Raw genomic sequence first — 21268 nt, forward strand, 5'->3', positions numbered from 1 at the left:
TCATTTTGTTTGTAACAGTTCAGCCAGTTCTAGAACAGTGGTTCCCAGCCAGGGCTCTAGGGGGACCGCGATCACATTTCAGGGGGTCCGCCAAAATGAACCAGAGATTAGGGCCACCATTAGACTCGTGGGGGCCCCAGGCAGAAAGCCCAAGGCTCATGGCCAGGGCCTGAAACCGAAGCCGGAGCAACAAGGCCCCAGGCAATTTCCCTGCTTGCTACCCCTGCCCTGGCTTTTAATCTACTGGCTATACAGAAGTTGTTGCGGCACAGGTGGGCCCTGAAGTTTTTATAGCATGTTGGGGGGCATGGGGACTCCAAAAGGAAACAGTTAAGAAGAGAAAGTTACTCACCTTGCAGTAACTGAGGTTCTTCGAGATGTGTGTCCCTATGGGTGCTCCACTCTAGGTGACGGTGCGTCCTGGCGCCATTGATCGGAGATCTTCCGTAGCAGTGCCTGGTCTGGACACATGCACTGAGTTGGTATCTCCCGTCTCGTTGGAATCTTCCTGAGCGCGTGCATCCTGCATCCTCCTCAGTTCCTTCTCTACAGTGGAGAAATCATACTAGTACTCCAAAGTAGAGGGGTGGAGGGCGGGGAGTGGAGCACCCACAGGGGGACACATTTCTAAGAACCTCAGTTATTGCAAGGTGAGTAACTTTCTCTTCTTCTTCGAGTGCTGTCCCTGTGGGTGCTCCACTGTAGGTGAAGCAGTACCCACTATGGTTGGTGGGATTTTGGAGTTGTATGAGGGACAACGGTAGACAGTACCATATGACCGACTATGGTGTCTGCCGTGGTATCCCGTGTGATAGCACAATGTTTGGCAAATGTGTGGCAAATGTGTAGTTGTCCACGTGGCCACCTTGCATATGTCTGTAACAGGTACGTTGTGGAGGAAGGCAATGGATGTTGACATTGCTCTAGTAAAATGAGTCCTAACACCCTCTGGTGGTTGAACATTCTGAGTCTGATAGCAGGATCTGATGCAGACTGAGATCCACTTGGAGAGTCTTTGCTTAGAGATAGCATCACCCTTTGATCTCTCGATTGTAGAAACAAATAGCCTAGGGGATTCCAAAATGGTTTAGTTCTGTCAAGATAGAATGCAAGAGCCTGCCGGACGTTGAAGGTATGTAATGCAGCTTCCTGTGGAGTCGTGTGAGGCTTGGGATGGAATACAGATAAATGTATTGACTGGTTAAGGTGGAAGGTAGATGCCACCTTGGGGAGGAATTTGGAGCGGGTTCGTATAGTAAGCTTGTGTTTAGAGAAAATGGTGTAGGGAGGGTAGGCCATCAGGGTATTTCACCAACCCTTCTCGTTCACGTTATTGACAACCAAGAAAGCCACTTTCATGGACATGTGGAGCAGGGATGAGGTGGCCAGGGGCTTGAAAGGGGGTTTCATAACAGCGCAGAGAACTAGGTTGAGACTCCAGGAGGCTACTGGTGAATGAATCTCAGGGTAGAGATTCTGCAGGCCTGTGAGGAAGCGTTTCATGGTGGGGTGGGTGAAAGTGAATAGCCGTCCAGAATGTCATGGAAGGTGGTAAGGGCTGTGAGGTGTATTCTGATAGAACTGAGCGAAAGCCCGTCCTGTTTAGTTCAAAAAGATAGTCTAAGATGTCAGGAAGGGTTGCAGTCTGGGATATTAGGCTTCTGTGGAAGCACCAGATGGAGAAGCGTTTTCACTTTTGCGGGTAAGTCTTAGGAGTGGAGTCCCTTCCACTGTGCAGGAGAACGTGCTGGACCTGTTCCGAGCAGGCTAATTCGTGGGATTGAAACCACGAAGGAACGACGCCGTCAGATGGAGTTTCCAGAGCTGCAGATGAAGAAGCCGACCAGAGTTCTGGGAGAGGAGATCTGGTCTGTTGGGGAGAGTTCGGGGAGGATGGATGGACATGCGTAGCAGGTAAGGATACCATGTCTGCTTGGGCCAAGCTGGGGCAATAAGTATGACCTGGGCCTTGTCCTCTGTGATGTTGCGTAGAACCCTGTGTATGAGTGGAATCAGTGAAAAAGCGTACATGAGGGAGTTGTTTCAAGGAATGAGGAATGCATCCCCTAGAGATGCATTTCTGAGTCCCGTTCTGGAGTAAAATAAGATGGCATTTGCAGTTTTGAGGAGTGGCAAACAGGTCTATCAACAGAGTGCCCCAGTGGGAGGAGAGCTGTCAGAGTATCGTGGGATGTAATTCCCATTCGTGTTCCTCCGAGAAGTGTCTGCTGAGTGTGTCGGTGTTAGTGTTGTGACACGCGGGCAGGTAGGAAGTGGTGACTTTTATGTGGTGTTGTATGCACCAATTCCATAGTTTAATGGCTGCTGTGCATAGGGAGTGACATTGTGCCTCCCTGCCTGACAGCTCTGAGTTCTAGGAGATTGATGTGCAGACGCGTCTCTGATAGGGACCAGCAGCCCCAAGCCTTGTGGTCGCCTAAATGCATGCCGCAATCTATCTGGGAAGCGTCCATGTTAAGCATGAGTACTGGGGAGTGTGGATGGCGGGGAACATCCATGCATAGGTTCTCTGGTTTTGTCCACCAATGTAGGGAGGCCAATACGTTCGGTGGCGGAGTCAGTGTTATGCAGAAACTATGTCTGCTGGGTTGGATGAATGGACATATGGAAATAGGCGTCTTGTAGGACGAGGTCTGTGAACCAGTGCCCTTGTTCCAGCATGGGTATTATTGTGTGCAATGTGACCATCTTAAATTTTTGTACATGTACAAACTTGTTCAGTCTGCATAGGTCCAATATAGATCTCCACCCCCCGCCTTTCTTTTGGGTTAGAAAGTAGTGGGAGTAGAATCCTTTTCCCCGATGTTGTAGCGGTACATGTTCGACTGCACTTAGGTGGAGAAGATGAGCCACCTCCACGTAGAGAAGGTGCTCATGAGAGGGGTCCCGAAGGGGAAGAGGAAAGGGTGGGCGGGGAAGATAGGAAAGGGATGGAGTAACCTAATTGAGCTATTTCCAGGACCCAGCAGTCCTGTGTGATCAGTTGCCAGACATGGTGGAAAGCTTGGAGGCGGTAGCCAAATGGGCAAATAGGCAGCGGAGTCAAGGGGTGGTCGCACAGACCCCCGACCAGCACTTCAAAATTATTTGTTACCCGATGGTGGGAAGTAATTGGTTTCGCCTGGTTTTGCCTGTGCCTAGGAGGTCTGTTGTGGTTTTTCCCAGTGTCATACAGTCTGGACTGGGGTCGGTGATATTGTTGTGCGCTGGGACTCTGATAAGGTTGATACCGTGGTCTCCTGGGGATGAATAGGTATATGCCCAATGTGCGCAAAGTGGCTCTAGAGTCTTTCATAGTGTGAAGGACTTCATCATTTTTTTGTTTGTTTGTTTGTTTTTTGAAAAGAGTTTATCTTTGTCAAAGGGGAGATCCTCCACTTTGGACTGCAAATCTTTGGGGGTACCGGATGCCGAGAGCCAGGAAGAGCGGCACATCACCACGGCAGTGGTGCGGGCTGCTGCATCAGCCATGTCCATGGACGCTTGTAGTGCCGTCCTAGACACCAATTGACCTTCGACGAGGACTAACTTGAAGTCCACTCTCCTGTCCGGTATATGGGAGGCAAATCAAAGAGCTTGTTGTAGTTGTCATGGACATAGCTTGCAAGGAGGGCGGAATAATTTGTAATTCTAAATTGTAGAGTAGAAGAGGTATAAACCTTGCAGTCCAGGAGGTCAAGGCGTTTGAGTCCTTGTCCTGCAGAGTGGGCCGGTAGTTTGGCTGCTTTGTTCTCTGCGTCGCTGCATCCACCACAATAGAATTGAGTTGTGGGTGGGAAAATAAGAAATTGACGTCCCTTGCGGTCATGTCGTATTTATGTTCAGCTTTCTTGCATGTTGGTGGCATGGAGGCAGGGTTCTGCCAGAGAGAACCAGCTGGTTCTAGGAGAGCTTCCTTTATGGGTAGTGCTATCTTCGAAGGTGCAGAGGGTTGGAGGATTTTGAGAAGCCTGTGTTCTGTCTCCTGGACTTCCTCCAAAGGGATGTCCTGGCTGAGTGCTATTCTCTTAAAAAGTTCCTGGAATTGCTTAAAGTTGTCCACGTTTTGTGGAAGTGGAGGCATGAGGGCGACTTCTGCGGCTGATGGTGAGGCAGGAGCCGGTAAAACCGGGAAGGGTTCATATCCCATGTCTTCAGGAGGGGGTTCAGGAGGTCTAGATGTTGATAGAGCTGGGGATATAGGCATAGTACGAGCTTGCGGTCTGGTAGAAGGGGCACAAGGAGGAGTGGTGGCAGGAGCCAACCATGGGTACCACTGAGGCCAGGGCACCGGGTAGGAAAAAGTTGGGTCCCGGCCACGGGGCACAAAGTAGGGAAACTGAGGCTGATTCTTATGATTCCCCATGTCTTGGGGTATGTATGGCTCCAGTGGAGGGGAAGACTCAGGCAGGGAGAACTCTGCCTGCTGCTGTGTGCCGTTCTCACTATCAGTGAAAGTATCCAGGTAAGGTGGTGAGAGCTGCTGTTCAAACAGTGAGTGCTCCATGTCTAGGAGCGGAGAGTCAGGCTTAGGGGCCACAGAGATATCCTGCTGATGCAGGAATTGTTGCTGTTCCCTAGGCTGGTGTGCTGCAGAGCATGAAGTGTGAGCTGGAGCCTGGAGTGATTTTAGTTTCACTTTTGCAGGAGCGGAGAGCCGTTTGTGAGAGCCCCGTCTGAATCTGCTCCGGGGGTGGCAGGCAGGCTCGCTGCCGACATGCTTGTCGGCACTGGGTCAATTGTCAGTGCCGAGAGAACCGGTGCCGAGGAGAGCTTCCCGCTACGGGAAGTCGGGTCCCTGCTTTTGAGCCCCGTGTGAGTTGCTTGTGAAGTGCAGGGGCGGTCAGAGTTGCCTGCTCTCAGCGCTGACAGCCCCAAGGGTAAAGACCCTGCGGGAGATCCTTTACCCTCTTGAGTGTCTCTGAGAGGAGACATTAGGGCTTCTTGCCTCTTCACCTGAGAGGATGAAGCCGGGCTCCCGGTGGGTTCTGACCTGGCAGGGGAGCCTGAGGGAGAGGGTTTATTGCCCTGCTCCGTAGGCAGCTGCAGAGCTTCTTGCCTCTGCTCCAGAGAGGGTGAAGCCGGGCTCCCGGTCAGTTCTGACCTGGCCGGGGAGCGTGAGAGAGAGGGTTTGCCATTGCCCATCTCCAGAGGCGGCTGCAGGGATTTCTGCATGAGAAGCATTTTCAGCCGCAAGTCCCTGTCACGACGAGCCCTGGTTTTGAGGCTCATGCAGTGGACACACTTGGCAGGGACGTGTGTCTCGCTGAGGCACTTCACACAACATGAGTGTCCATTGGACCTTGGCATAAAATTCTGACTGGAAGCACATTTCTTGAATCCTGAAGCCCCTGGCATTATTCCGCTAGTAATGCCAGGGGAGAGTGTCTCAGAGGGAGACAAACTTGAAGAAAAAAGTTGTTTTTTTTTTAACCTAAGTAACTATTCTAAAGGAAAGGAAACAACTGGGATGTTACTAACTAACTATTTCAATGTTCTTCCTAATTGTTCCCTTCAGAAACCAGGGAAGAGGATCAGCACTGCCCCAAGTCCCGTCTTCAGCCGAGGACAATTGTGAAGGAACTGAGGAGGGTGCAGGACGCACGCACTCAGGAAGATTCCAAGAAGACGGGAGATACCAACTGAGCACGTGCGTCCCGACCAGGCACTGTTACCAAAGATCTCCAATCAACGGCGCCGGGATGCACCATCACCTAGCCCTGGTCTACACTAGGACTTTAGGTTGAATTTAGCAGCTTTAAATCGATGTAAACCTGCACCTGTCCATACGATGAAGCCCTTTATTTTGACTTAAAGGGCTCTTAAAATCGATTTCCTTACTCCACCCCTGACAAGTGGATTAGCGCTTAAATCGGCCTTGCCGGGTCGAATTTGGGGTACTGTGGACACAATTCAACGATATTGGCCTCCAGGAGCTATCCCAGAGTGCTCCATTTTGACTGCTCTGGATAGCACTCTCAACTCAGATGCACGATTGTTTGCCATTGCTCTGACGCAGGGAGGGGCGACTGACAACACGGCTTACAGGGTTGGCTTACAGGGAGCTAAAATCAACAAAGTGGGTGGCTTTACATCAAGGAGTATTTCAGGCAGGACTTCACGGAGGGTTCCAATAAGAAATGGTGCACCTAAGTTATTGTTCTCATTGGAACAAGGAGGTTAGTCTGGCCTCTGATTGATACATGGCTAGATTTACCTCGCTGCACCTTCTCTGTGAGTGACTGCAGTGTGACCTAGAGGAATGAGTCCCCTAGACGGGGGGCGAGGGAGGGGGTTTGCAAATGAGTACAAAACAAATCTGGTCTATTTCTTGTTTTGATCCACTCCATCTATCTTTTACATCTTTGGCTGGCAGCAGACGGTGCAGAAGGACTGCATGCCATCCACATCTCATGGCTGCTCGGCAGAAGATGGTACAATAGGACTGCTAGCCATCCTCATCTCTTGCCTGCCCGGCAGAAGATGATGCAATAGGACTGCTAGCAATCTGTATCACCTGCCTGCTCACCATAAGATGGTTCAATAGGACTGACTGCAGGACTAAAGAGAATGACTTGATCAAGTCACTCCAAATTTAGTCCCTTAAATCCCTGCGCCCATGTCTGCCCAGGCACTCCTGATCGACCTCACACAGGCGACCAGGAGCACCTCGGACATGACAATGATGGCTACCAGTCCTATTGCACCGTCTGCTGCCACAAGGCAATGGGTTGCTGCTGCTGTGTAGCAATGCAGTACCGCGTCTGCCAGCACCCAGGAGACATACGGTGACAGTGAGCTGAGCGGGCTCCATGCTTGCCGTGGTATGGCATCTGCACAGGTAACTCAGGAAAAAAGGCACGAAACGATTGTCTGCCCTTGCTTTCACGGAGGGAGGGAGGGAACGGGGGCCTGATGGTATGTACCCAGAACCACCCGCAACAAAGTTTTAGCTCCATCAGGCGTTGGGATCTCAACCCAGAATTCCAGTGGGCAGCGGAGACTGCGGGAACTGTGGGATAGCTACCCACAGTGCAACGCTCCGGAAGTCGACTCTAGTCTCGGTACTGTGGAAGCACTCCACCGAGTTAGTGCACTTAGAGCATTTTCTGTGGGGGGACACACACTCGAATATATAAAACCGATTTCTAAAAAAACGACTTCTATAAATTCGACCTAATTTCATAGTGTAGACATACCCCTAGAGTGGAGCACCTACAGGGACAGCACTCGAAGAAGAACCCCTGTTCTAGAATAAATCAACAGCATCATTTGTTAACCTTCTTGCTCAGTCCACTCATGTCCATGGGTTTATCTTCACTAGGGAAAAAAATGTGTCTTTAACTTGACTTAACTGACTGGAGGTAAAAGCCTAGTGAAGATAGGGTAGCTTGCCGTTTTCACACGTATCATAAGCAAGCACTGAACTCATCCTGCTAAAACATGTGAAAACTACAAACTGCCTTGTCTTTTCTAGGATTTTATTTCAAGTTAGTTAACTCAAGTTTGCTAACTCAGTTTAAGAATACACCTTTTTCCTAGTGAAGGCAAGGCCCAAGTGTCTTGAGTCCTCAGGTGGTGGGATATGGCACTGTGTGTCACTCCAGAGCAATTATGTGACTGTGTGATCAAAGTCCTTAGGATAAAGGCCCTATCATGCTAGTTGCTCAGTCTCTGTCCTGAAGAGAATGGAAACCCATTTATAGACATTCATTTGAATATAAGTGCACTTTCCCAACAAATTCCTTGGTGCTATTACTAAAATTCTTCTTTGGAATATCACCATAGATGGGCAGAATACAATCAGTGAATTTTGATAGTTTCAGTTGTTTTTAAAATGTTTTCAAATTTGGCAAAGGTTATACAGTAGAGAAGTTTATTTCATACTTAACTGTCATGGCAGTACTATAACCAACAAATTTCCTACGGGGTGAGCTAAAATGTATAATGCAAACAAAAATGACAGAAACCTTTAAAAAACATTAGTCCAGATCTTCCCATCCTCACATGGCAAAATATGCCTATGTACCAGCAGCACATTTCCAGTTAGACACAGTAGGCACATAGGGTTTCTGGTGTTCTAGGAGAACAAGTTGCTAAGCATGCAATTTTCAAGCCCAACTGGGCTATTTTTAGCTGCCAGCTGCCGGGGGTATTAGCAGTTGCCTGTTACAGTATTTGGGGCTATTTTGCTGCTGCTGGCAGCAGTGATTAGTTCTCCAGAGGAAGAGAGCCTCCTGATGTGTCCCGCCCCCTGCCTAGACGCCTCACAAGCCTCTAGTCTCATCCGATGAAGTGAGCTGTAGCTCACGAAAGCTTATACTCAAATACATTTATTAGTCTCTAAGGTGCCACAAATACTCCTTTTCTTTTTGCGGATACAGACTAACACGGCTGCTACTCTGAAACTAGTCTCACGTTGTCCCCCTCCCCTTAAGTGACGTTTGCAGCATGTGCAGAATTCTTGAGGGAGGGAAGCAGATTTTTTTCCTGCAAAAAATTTGCTACAGTTCCGCCTTTTGCCCACCAGAGGCCGCTGCGGTGCCAGAACAGCCTGAGCTGAGCTGACCGGTCTGCAGCAAACAGCTAGCTGTGCCTAGGGGCACGTAAGGTGTAAATCTGGCCCTGCTAGATACATTAACTTCAATGGAGCTATGCCAATCTATAACAGCTGCAAAGGTAGCCCAGTGTCTACAAATATTAAAGTACAAAATTATGATGTTATGGACTGTACCACTTGGTAATTGACTATGAGATAGGCTAAATGACCCATGACTTAGGAGAGCACAATGTGAATATGTAGGTCCATGTAAGAAGCCTGTAGTTATGAGAACATACCATTAAAAAGGTTGAGCATTTGGTAACTGCTTCTTTCTCCAACACAGCTATTAGTCTAGGACCTATAATTGAGCTGTTAGGCCAATATTTTCAAAAGTAACCATTTATTCTGAGAGGTTTCAGAGTAGCAGCCGTGTTAGTCTGTATCCGCAAAAAGAGAAGGAGGACTTGTGGCACTTTAGAGACGAACAAATTTATTTGAGCATAAGCTTTCGTGAGCTACAGCTCACTTCATCTGTAGCTTATGCTCAAATAAACTTGTTCGTCTCTAAGGTGCCACAAGTCCTCCTTTTCTTTTTGCATTTATTCTGAGTGCCTCAATGTTTCAGTGCCCAACTTGAGAAATATTGGGCCCTTTGATCTTGATATTTAACAAATGTGGAATACTGAGTAAGGACTGGAAAGAAAGCTAATATTGTTTCAATATTTTAAAAGGATAAATGAGATAACTTGGGTAACAGGGAATCAGTTAGACTGACATTGTTCCTGGACAAAATCAACGATTTAGGAAAAAATAATTTTTTTGTTTGATTTTTTTTTCTTTGCCTTCTGGTTTCGGAGCCTTGATGGGTCATTTGAGTCACATTTTGTCATGTTTGGGTGACATTTCTCAATTGTAAAGGCTAGAAACTTAAAAAAATTCTCACATAACCACTTGACTCCAGAAACTGGAGCTTTAAGAACCCCAATTACTGCAAGACTCACAGTAAATTTGTGAAAGCTGGCAACACTAAGGCATTGATTTCAGAAGACTGAGATGAGCTATGATTTTTCTAGAGCACCCAAAGCCCAGTTGTGGGTGGCTCTAAGGAAGCTGTGAACATGTGGAAAAAGCAGGAACCCCTTTAGGAAAAAGCAGTCTGGGTGGCGAGTTGTGTGGGCCCGTGGTGCCCGTGCTTCACCAATATGAGAGCATGGGGATCCAGCTCCACCAAAATTAGGGGCTGGGTCTCTCCTCCGGCCCTGCCTGCCATCCCCACGCGCCTCCCCCAGAAAGTTCCCCCCAAGCCCTGCCTGCCGCCCCTAGACAATTTAAAAGGGCCCGGGAGGGCCGCCGCTACCACCAGCAGTGCAACGGGGCTAAGGCAGCTTCCTGCCCACCCGCTCCATTTCTGGAAGCAGCCGGCATGTCCCTGGGGGGGTGTCTCCACACGCTGCCTCCGTCCTGAGATGGGAGCTGCGGGGATGGTACCTGCAGGCAGCGGCATGTGGAGACTCCCACCTAGGAGCTGCAGCCAGAGGGGGGTGCAGGTCACTTCTGGGAGCCACCCAAGGTAAGCACCACACCCCTTACCCTTTCCCACACCCCAACCTCCTGCCCAGCTCAGACTCAACACCCTAACTCCCTCCCAGAGCCCGACCCTGGCACCTCCTCCCGCACCCCAACCCCCAGCCTAGACCCTGCACCCAAACTGCATCCCAGAACCTGACCCCTCCCACACCCAAACTCCCTCCCAGAGACTGGGGGGAGGACTTGGACCCATTCTGGGCACCACTAAAAATTATATAAACCTGCCACCCCTGAAAGCAGTGACAAGCTTTCTACCTTAATGACCAGTGCACATCTGTTTACATTTTTAAAATTATGTTTAAGGCTCAGAAACCAGAAGTCAAACAAAAAAATATTATTTTTTTTCTAAATCCTATGATTTTTAAGCTAGTCTTGTGCTTTTTTGGATCATGTTTTTTGTATTTTGGGATTAGCAATATTGTAAAAAAATTGTCACCTTTAATTTTGTCATTGCAGCCCTGAGCAAGATATTTGGCCCACAGTCCATCCCCTCCCAGACCCATGAGGCTGCAATAACTTTCACTAGGCTAAATTTTCCTCTGCTTGCCCCCCTGAGTTAGGGGAGTGGCAAGCTGTTCTGCTATAAAGAAGCAGGTTGGTGCAGACAGACGCCTATTCCCATTACTTAATAATCTTTTCTGATTGCATGTTAGAGAATGGGAGCAAACCCTAAATACTCAATAAAATGCCACTGAAATATGCTGCAATTAACCCATTTGAGCATTAGCTAGTTACTGAAGTCCCCAGTCCAGAAATAATTATCACTCTGCAATTACTCCTGACAGATAAGCACTTGGGAGCTGCGAGAGTTGTATTTTACTCAGATATACAACAGTTAAGGATCCCATCACTAACATAAAACCTACATATAATTAAACATGTTAACATTGGGAACTTTAACATAGCTTATATCATACACATGTAAAAGGATGGTTATATTTCATATTCTAGGTCACAACAGAGGGGATAATTCTCTTTCCATTTTGGGGGGAGGCTGAAATTTTCCCTTTAAAAATCCATTAGCATTGGGGGGGGAAATGCTAGTAATTAAATCAATACATTTAAAAAGCTAAGACTACAAAAACAGCATGTAAGCTAACCTTTACTACCAGGCTTATTGATTGGGAGAGCCAGCACCATATGCAGGGAAGTACAGATCTCCCAAGGCTGCTCAAGTACCCTCAGACACACGAGTGCAGACCTCTCCATTTAAAAGGGTAGAATGTCCTATGAGACTGTCGTTGTTTCCAGCACATAGCAGGGAAAAAAGCCTGATCGGCAGTAACTGTGCAGCTGTTAAGGCCCCAATTCTGCGAATGACCTCTGTACCCATGCTCAGGAAGAGAGCTGAAGAGTATGAACTCATTCAAAGTAAGTTAATTCTTTACTATGTGTCACCATCAGTAACATAATAAAATGGAGACTGCTGGATTAGATCTACAGCTTCAAGGTGAGAGTCTCTGATATGGACAGAATGATTATTACAATCCTATTATCCTGGATTTACTCAAGGACAATCAGAAGGTGTTTCTCCAAAAAGTCAGTAAAATGGAGAAAGGTTATTTTCACCTCAGTAGAATCCCTGAGATAAAGAAAGTCAGGTGAGGAAATACTGGGGAGTCAAAGGTATACTGAGTTGCTGAGATTCTTATTAGCCTAAAGCTCTAGTCTGTTTGAAGACTCACAGATGAAAGGAATCTGTGAAGTCACTTACTAGTAGATGTGTCCAGTTGTTCTGGAAATAAAAATATTAGGAATAAAATCTATAGATGTTAGTGGGAGGTTGAAAATATTAGGTTTGATAGTGGAAGGACTGGAATCTTTTCATATTATCAGAAAATTATTTGTTTAATAAAAAAGATTCGTGATGGAGCTTCCCCATACAAAAAGGAATTCAATCAATATATAAAGTGTTTGTCATTTGTACTGTACCAGCTTAGTGACAAAAAAAAAAACCTTATCCATGTCTTGGATGTGGTAAGGGGAAGAAAGAGCAGCAGCTTTAAGGCTGTAGGCAGTTGAAGTATAGGTAAGGAGCAGAGGCGGATTAGGGGTTTGTGGGGCCCTGGGCCAGAGCAAGTGGGGGCCCCTCCTCACCCCTTCCACCTGTACTTCCTCCCCCCCCCCCCCCAGCGCTCCTGCTAGAGAAATGGGGTCAGGGTGCAGGGGCTGGAGCAAGAGTGGAGTGGAGAAAGCCCCTGCACCTCAACCCCACTCCCCGGCAGGAGCACCGGAGTGGGTCAGGGCATGAGGGTGCCCCGATTGGCTGGGCCCCTAGGCATGGGCCCTGTTGGCCCAGTGGCTAATCCACCACTGGTAAGGAGGAGCAATGCAAAGAGGATGGGGCTAAGTGCCAGGATATGGCCCATTATATTTATTTTTTGTCCATCTAGTGCTCTTGAAAGAGGGAGAACACCGCCACTCTATAATAAAATACATCCTTGTCAAGCTAGGATTTCACAAACATTATTATGCGGGGGAGAGGGCTGGTAGCATTGCCTATTATTAATGTTGACCTATACTTCCCATTATAAGCACCTTTTTCAGTTGCTTATTACTTTTCCATACCTGAACTATTTGGACTGAAATTTTCCATGCCAGGTGTCTCCTCAAAAATTCAGCTTGAGGAAAGTTTCCTCCAAAATAGTTGAGCCATTTACAACGAGGATAGAGAAAAATACATTTTGCCATGTTAAAAAAATTCTGGCAACCTTTCCTTTGAACAGCCCTAGCACCCCTATGCATTGGAGAAGGCATAGGCGCCAACTCCGTGGGTACTCCAGGGCTAGAGCACCCACAGAAAAAAAACAGGGATGGGGAGGAGCAGGGATGGGAAGTGGTGGGTGGGGGTGAGGCCTCGGACGGAGTGGAGGTTGAGCACCCCGGCGCAAGGAGAAAGCCGGCGCCTGTGGGAGCAGGGACTTGAGGTTTGGTGAGGGGCTGGAAGTAAGGGGTGGCCTTTGCATCTGGGATGTACCTTGTGCAGTCCCTGAGAAAATTGACCAAAATGTGGCCAAGTTATAAGCCAAGGAAAAATCTGTAGAGACTTCTTCGAATGTAGTGCTAAAATTCCTGAAGATTTCATCCTCATTAAGCAAGCTGTAGTGCCATAGCTCCTAGTGCTAACCAGACTGTGCATGCATCATCCTCGGAGTGACTGAGCATGCTCCATCCTCTCAAAGCTCCTGCATGTAACTGGACTCTCAAGAGCGGCAGGAGTTCCCTAAAAGTGGGGGGCCACTGATGCCCTCCCCCCCGCAGCGCCCCTTCCCCCTGAGGCCCTGCCCCCATGCCACCCCTTCTCCCTGAGCCTTGCCCTCGCGCCACCCATTCCTCCCATGGCCCTGCCCTCACGCCACCCATTCTCCCTAAGACCCCGCCCTTGTGCCACCCCGTTCTCCAAGGCCCGGCCGCTGCACCGCCTCTTCCCCGAGGACCCACTCCTGCGCCACCTCTTCCCCCCGCCCCCCAAGACCCTGCCTCCCACTCACTCCTCTTTGCCCCTCCCCACCCAGTTGCTCACTCTTATGGCGGGTAAAAATTGATGGAGCCATGGCCCCCTGCCCCCATTCCAGTGCCCCTGACTGGACTGTGCATGCACCCTTCGTACAGAGCGACTGACTATGCTCCAGCCCCTCACAGCTCCTAGCACAGAGCAGAATGCACATGCACCATCCTCAGAGTGACTGAGCATGTTGCAGCCTTGGGTTGAGAAGCCAAGTGGGAATTTCCTAGAAATGGCAGTCTCTGGCTGCTCTGGACCAGGGTGGCACCAGGCACTGGAACTGAGTGTAGAGAGCCTGACTCTCCTGTGCTCTCATTAACACCCCAGCTGGCACCAAGGAAGCATGGAGAAAGAAACCATCTGCCTCAAATGCAGAGGGGACAAGAACCAGACCAGGGAATGAGACAGGAGAAGATTGGGACAAGGAACCTGTTTGGACTGGGACTGGTTGGACATGGAGAACAGGACTGGGAGCCAAAGTGCGGAAGAGGAGGCTGTGAATGATTGGGCAAGGAGATGGAGATTGGAAGTCAGGGGGATAGAGCAGAGGAGGCTTGAAATGATTTGTCAAGAATACTGGGAGCTGGTGAGGAAAATGCAAGTGACTGAAAGACAGTTGGCAGGAGGAAGGGAAGGTTGAGATCAGATGAGGAACTGGGGAAAGAGGAAAAACTGAGTCTGGGAGCAGTGGGAGGAGAGACAAATCTCACAAGGAGTTGGGGTATGAGGAGACAACTGAGGCTAGCTCAGCAAAGAGACTGGAACAAGAAGCCGGAGAGAAGGGAGAGTAGAGCAAGGAGCCAAGGAGGTTGGGGGAATTATCAGGAAAATGGAGATGATGGGTTGGGGGCATACAGAGAAACTGGATGAAGAGCTGGGAGGTGGAAACTGGGACTGGCTGGGCAAGGATACTGGGGACAAGGGGTCAACGGAGGGGGCAACTGGGACTAACTGCACTAAGAAAGTTGGAGTGGGGAGAGACACTGGGCCTTAGGTGGGGAGTCTGGAGCAGGAGAGACTAGGACTCGCTGGGCAAGGTGATTAGCACTAAAATGAGAAGCCTGGAGAGTAGAGACTAGGACTGGATAGGCAGGAAGGATGGGATAGGTACGAGGAGCCAGGGGTGAGGGAGAGACAGGACTGGGACAGCTTGGAGGGATGGGGAGAAAGGGTCAATCTTTGGTGTATCAGGCAAAAGTGTCTGTGACCACCAGAGCACATTTCCTTACAGAACCTGGAATGGAACCAAAGATTCCTAAGTCCCAAAATTCTTCTGCTGACAGCAAATATCTGTGAAAAATCCACTGCGAAGTGTGTGTTTCATCCCCCTCTAATGCTAGTCCACATAGAGGATCACAACCTACTATTACTATCAGTTACTCCTTTAGCTCTAGAGGTAGAGATCTGTGCAGGGTATCTAAAGGCTCATGATGAACCATATTGATGTCAATATGATGCCACACAATGAACAGAACAGGTAATCATCAAGTGATCCATCCACTGTCGCCCATTCCCAGCTTCTGACAAACAGAGGCTAGGGACACCATCCCTACCCATCCTAGCTAACAGGTCCACCAATAGCTATCCTCCATGAATTTATCTAGTTCATTTTTGAACCCTGTTGTAGTCTTGGCCTTCACAACATCCTCTGGAAAAGAGTTCCACAGGTTGACTATGTTTTGCATGAACAAGTACTTCCTTTTGTTTGTTTTAAACCTGCTGCATATTAATTTCAATTGGTAACCCCAATTGAAATTACCCAATTTCAACTTCTCATAACCCCTAGTTCTTGTGTTATGAGAAGGCATAAATAACACTTCTTTATTTACTTTCTCCACTCCAGTCATGATTTTATAGGCCTCTATCATATGCCCCCTTAGTTGTCTCTTTTCCAAACTGAAAAGTCAGTTTTATTAATTTATTCTCATATGAAAGCTGTTCCATATGCCTAATCATTTTTGTGGCTCTTTTCTGTACCTTTTCCAATTCCAACATATCTTTTTTGAGATGGGGCAACCACATCTGCATGTAGTATTCAAGATGTGGGCGTATCATGGATTTATATAGAGTTAATATGATATTTTCTGTCTTATTATCTGTTCCTTTCTTAATGATTCCCAACATTCTGTTCACTTTTTTGACTGCCGCTGCACATTGAGTGGATGTTTTCAGAGAAATATCCACAATGACTCCAAGATCTCTTTCTTGAGTGGTAATGGCTAATTTAGACCACATCATTTTATATGTACAGTTGGGATTATGTTTTCCAATGTGCATTGCTTTGCATTTATCAACATTGAATTTCATCTGCCATTTTGTTGCCCAATCACCCAGTTTTGTGAGATCCCTTTGTAACTCTTCGCAGTCTGCTTAGGACTTAGCTATCTTGAGTAGTTTTGTATCATCTGCAAATTTTGTCCCCTCACTGTTTACCCCTTTTTCCAGATCATTTATGAATAAGTTGAATAGGACTGGTCCCAGTACAGCTCCTGGGGGACATCACTATTTACCTTTCTCCATACTGAAAACTTACCATTTATTCCTACTCTTTGTTTCCTATCTTTTAACCAGTTACCAATCCGTAAGAGGACCTTGCCCTGTTATCCCATGACAGCTTACTTTGCTTAAGAGCCTTTGGTGAGGGACCTTGTCAGAGGTTCTCTGAAAATCAAAGTACACTATATCCACTGGATCACCCTTGTCCACATGCTTGTTGACCCTCTCAAGGAATTCTAGTAGATTGGTGAGGCGTGATTTCCCTTTACAAAAACCATGTTGACTCTTCCCCAACAAATCCTGTTCATCTGTATGTCTGATAATTCTGGTCTTTACTATAGTTTTGACCAGTTTGCCAGGTACTGAAGTTAGGCTTACTGACCTATAATTGCCAGGATTACCTGAAGGGGGTAAATATTCTTTGTGGGTTCCATGCATAAGGGTCAGCAATGATGAAGATACAAAAGTACTTGTGGAAGGAATGAACAAGCTCATTATGGAGGCTAACATCACTGGCGGGGGTAGGGGGGAAGGCGGTGAGACATGACATAGTAAAATACAAGAGCAGATAAGTTTGGAGGGAGTAGGTTGTGGAGGGCCTTACAGGTAAGGACCAGAAGTTTGTGCTTGATGTGGTGGAGGAAGAGGAGACAGTAGAGAGACTCAAAAATGAGTGATATGGTCAAACCAAGGGCCAACAATGTGATCTTAGCAGTCGTGTTTGAATGGATATGAATGGGGCACGTGTGTTAGGAAGGCCAGAGAGGAGAAGGTAAGGATCCAGATGAGATTTTTAGTAAAGTGTACAGTGTGGTAAAACATGCTCTACCCAAGAAAAAACATTGCAAAGAGGGAAAAAATATTATCAGACTGCACTTAGCCAACCTGAAGCGACCCGTGCCCATGTTTGCAGTAGATGCAATCCGTGACCCTGAAACCTGCGTAGATATGGAAAAGATCTGCTCTGCCATAAAGAAACTGAAGCGGGCATGCTGCTGGACCCAACTATATAAAAACTGAACTTCTCAGGTGCTCCATAGAGACCATAATGCAAACATTACACCAACTTTTTGTCTGGCTTGGACTACTGGGAAGGCACCAGCAGAGTGGAAGGAAGGGATCATCATCCCGCTTTATAAAGGGAAAGTTCCACGCACTGAGAGCAGCAGCTAAAGGGCAATAATTCTGGTTTCTGTTCTTGGAAGAGTTTTTAAACATGACCTACTTGCCCAGCTCCAGCATCTCCTTGTGAAAAACCATCCAGAAAAATCAGGCTTCACTGCTGGGTGATCTGCCATGGATGCTATACTTACTCTTCATTTTTTTACCTGAGATCTATCAGATAATTCAATTGCCCTTTGACAGCAGCATACGTAGACTTGAAGGAAGTCTTTGATTCTGTCAATAGAGCTGCCCTGTGGACAGGGCTGGCTCTAGATACCAGCAAAACAAGCAAGTGCTTGGGGCGGCACATTTCTAGGGGCGGCATTCCGGCACCGGCCATGCCACCCCTAGAAATGTGCCCCTGCTGCCCCAGCTTGCCTCCGCTCCACCTCCGCCTGCTCCCCTGAGCGCGCCACTGCCCCTCTGCTTCTCCCCGCTTCCTCCCTCCCTCCCAGGCTTGCCGCGTGCCAAACAGCTGTTTCGCATGGCAAGCCTGGGAGGGAGGGAGGGAGAAGCTGAGCGGCAGCGTGCTCGGCGGCGGTGGTGGAGCGGAGAGTGGTTCCTCTACCCCCCCCCCCCCGTTACTTCCTGCATTCCCCGCCCACCCTCGCTCACCTCCGCTCCACCTGCTTCCCCTGAACGCACTGCCTCCCCCTTGCCTGAAAGGGAGGGGGGAGAAGCAGAGCGGCAGTGTGTTCAGGGGAGCAGGCGAAGGGGAGGTGAGCAAGGGCATGGAGTTGCTGGGGGGAGCCGCAGGAAACAATGGGGGGGGGGGAAATGCGGCACACCCGGGGGAGGAGGCGGGGCCGGGGATTTGGAGAAGGGGCAGAGCAGGGGGGGGTACAAAAAAAAAAGCAGGGATGGCCAAAAATTTTTTTGTTTGGGGCAGCAAAAATCCTAGAGCCGGCCCTGCCTGTGGAAGGCCCTATGAGGCACTGGTGGTCATAACATCTTTCTGAGGTTAATCCAAGATCTACGTAATGACTCAGTGGCATGGGTGCAATGGAGAACTGTAACGGGGCTCCCTCTCAGGTTCAGAGGGAGTAGGGATGCCAGGTGTCTGTTTTTCAACTAGAACATCTGATTGAAATGGGAAACTGGCAGCATCCGGTCAGCACAACTTCCCGGACGCTAGAAGTCAGGTTATCTGCAGTAGCTGGCTTCTGCCAGCAGGGGGTGGGAAGAGCTGCAGCTGCTGTAGCCCAGAGGAGCAGCTCTGCTTAGCAGCTGCTGTTCTTCTGGCCCCCAGCCTGATGGAGAGAACTGGCTGTCTCCTGGACTGGGCTCCAAAGTAGGTACCAGTGCCATCCGGAGGGGGTGAGGGGTAACCTGTCTGCACCCCCCACCTCACTGTGTTCTGATTACTCCACTGCAGCCCCTCACTCCAGGGATCAACCCCGCTGTATCCCGGCCCCTTGTTCCAGCGCTCCCACTCCACTCCTGCTGTACCCCACTGTGCTCCAAGCCTGGCTCTGCAGGTGTCAGGTGAGTCCCGGAGGTTGAGGAAGCAAGTGACAAGGGTGGGGGTGGAGAGCTAGCAACAGAGGAGGGGACAGGTCGGGCCAGGGCTGGGCAGGGGTGTTCGGTTTTCAGGGGTTAGAAAGTTGGCAACCCAAGAGGGAAGCCATGCCGCCGCACTACACTGCAGTTAGCAGAGTTGGGTCCTGGGCCTTGGGGCGGGGCAGAGCAAGTAAAGCAGTTTGTAGCTATCAGCCTCCTGGCTGGACCAGTGGTAACAGTCTGGCACAGGCCTTCGGGCTTAGTAAGCAGCCAGCTCCGGCTGTGGGGCGGCAGCAGGGGGATGCTGGCCTGCTTTACTCCACTGGGTCTCAGCCCTGGGCCCAAATAGTCGTGGGCAGTCCCACCACTGGGTAAACGGTGAAACACAAACTCGCTGCCTTGCATCCCTACAGCACAACTGGAGCAATGTCTGGTTTCCCTGGGCTACTTCCTACCCCACTCTGCTGGCATTGGTCCTTCAGCACTGGGCTCCATCTTCCCGCTTCACAGTTGGGCGGCGTCCCCTCCGGTCACTCCCAGGGCCTTCTGCTGCCTTGGTCATTAGGGACTGGTCTGCTCAGTTACTGGTCCAAGATCAAACAGAGGGCTCAGCTTCCTAGCAGCAACATCTGCCTCCTTCCCTGGTCCAGCACCAACTGAGCTTCAAAATTCCCTTTATAATTCCTGTACTTCCTGAGAGGGGGCAGGGAGAACTTAGCTCCACCCACCAAGGGGAAGGTAAAGAGCCCTCACTCTCGGGTCCAGAGAGAGGCCACTCTGCCTCACTACAGGAACTCATAGGTCCACCATGTTTTTCACTAGAACCAGCGTGAAGAAGGGATGTATCCTGGCCCCAGCCCTGTTTTGCCACACACGGCATTGGCTCCTTGAACATGTCTCTGCAAATATTGGTGTAACCGTTGGTTCAACTTCTTTTACTGACCTGGATTATATGGATAATATGGATGATTATATGGATAAAGACCCACTAGAGAACCTTGAGCACGTGACTGCTGCCTTGGGCTAAGGATTTCTTGGACAAAAACCAAGTGTGGCACAAAAGTTGTGATAGAAAACATCTGTGCTGCCAGAAAAATTGTGGAAGTACTGGATGATTTCATCTATCTATGCAGTAAATTGTCATCAAGTGGGTGCAGCCAGTCAGATATCTTAAGGAGAATCAATTTAGTAGCCTGCAGTCAGGGCAGCATGCGGAGCCCCCTGGCTGCCCCTACATGTGGGAGCCAGAGGGAGGACATGCGGCTGCTTCCGGGAGCTGCTTGAGGTAAGCACCTCCTGGAGCCTGCACTCCTAACCCTCTCCTGAGCCCCAGCCCCCTGCCCTAGCCCTGATCCCCATCCTGCCCTCTCAGCCCCTTGGTCCCAGCCCAGATCACCCTCCTGCACCCCAAACCCCTCATCCTCAGACCCACCCCAGAGCCCGCATCCCCAGCTGGAGCCCTCACCCCCTCGCCACACCCCAACTCCCTGCCCCAGTCCAGAGCCCTTTCCCACACCCTGAACTCTCAATTTCTGGCCCCACTCCAGAGCCCTCACCCCCTCCAGCATCCCAACGCCCAATTTCATGAGCATTCATGGCCTGCCATACAATTTCCATACCCAGATGTGGCCCTTGGGCCAAAAAGTTTGCCCACCCCTGCTCTAAAGTATTACATTGTTTTGTTTTTGAGTGCACTTATGTAACAAAAAAACCTACATTTGTAAGTTTCACTCATGATGAAGAGATTCAATTCACCTCATACAAGTAGTGTAATGCAAAAATACTATTTTTATCATTTTTACAGTGCAAATATTTGTAATCAAAAATAATATAAAGTGAGCACTGTACACTTTGTATTCTGTGTTGTAATTGAAATAGATATATTTGAAAATGTAGAAGACATCCAAATAGAACTGATTGGACTTGTAGGCTGTAATGTTTTACATTGTTTTATTTTTGAATGCAGGGTTTTTCTGTACATAATTCTACATTTGTAATTTCAACTTTCATGATAAAGAGATTGCACTACAGTAAATGTATTAGGTGAATTGAAAAATACTATTTTTTTTTTTGGTTTTTCAGTGCAAATATTTGTAATAAAAATAAATATAAAGTGAGCTCTGTACACTTTGTATTCTATGTTGTACTTGAAATCAATATATTTGAAAATGTGGAAAACATCCAAAAATATTTAAATAAATGGTATCCTATTATTGTTTAACAGTGCAATTAATCACAATTTTTTTAATTGCTTGACAGCCCTAAAAATCATGTAAATGGAATTATTACAACAGAATTGTAGAGAGGATTGTAAGTGATGAGATGGGGTAAGACAATAAATTACTACACAATAAGCACAATTTTGTTCTTTAAAAAATGTGTAAGAGACCTCAAGGAGAGCAGCAGAAACTGCAAACAAAAAGATCATCAGATATGAGGTCGAAGGAACCAAAACAAGCTGTAAATTACAAGTG

The 21268-nt window shown here is 48.4% G+C and overlaps 2 long non-coding RNA genes across 2 annotated transcripts; both read left to right on the forward strand.

Moving 5' to 3' along the window:
- Window positions 1-649: 649 nt before the first annotated feature.
- On the forward strand, window positions 650-6371 carry LOC141981325 (uncharacterized). The gene is made up of 3 exons (XR_012637731.1): window positions 650-1914; window positions 4648-4815; window positions 5519-6371. It is a non-coding gene; the product is annotated as an uncharacterized LOC141981325 (long non-coding RNA).
- Window positions 6372-10901: 4530 nt separating this feature from the next.
- LOC141981326 (uncharacterized) lies at window positions 10902-20306 on the forward strand. The gene is made up of 3 exons (XR_012637732.1): window positions 10902-11579; window positions 18670-18779; window positions 19617-20306. It is a non-coding gene; the product is annotated as an uncharacterized LOC141981326 (long non-coding RNA).
- The last annotated feature ends 962 nt before the right edge of the window (window positions 20307-21268 follow it).

Source organism: Natator depressus, chromosome 2 (assembly GCF_965152275.1).
Source record: "Natator depressus isolate rNatDep1 chromosome 2, rNatDep2.hap1, whole genome shotgun sequence".
In the NCBI taxonomy this organism is placed as follows: Eukaryota; Metazoa; Chordata; order Testudines; family Cheloniidae; genus Natator; species Natator depressus.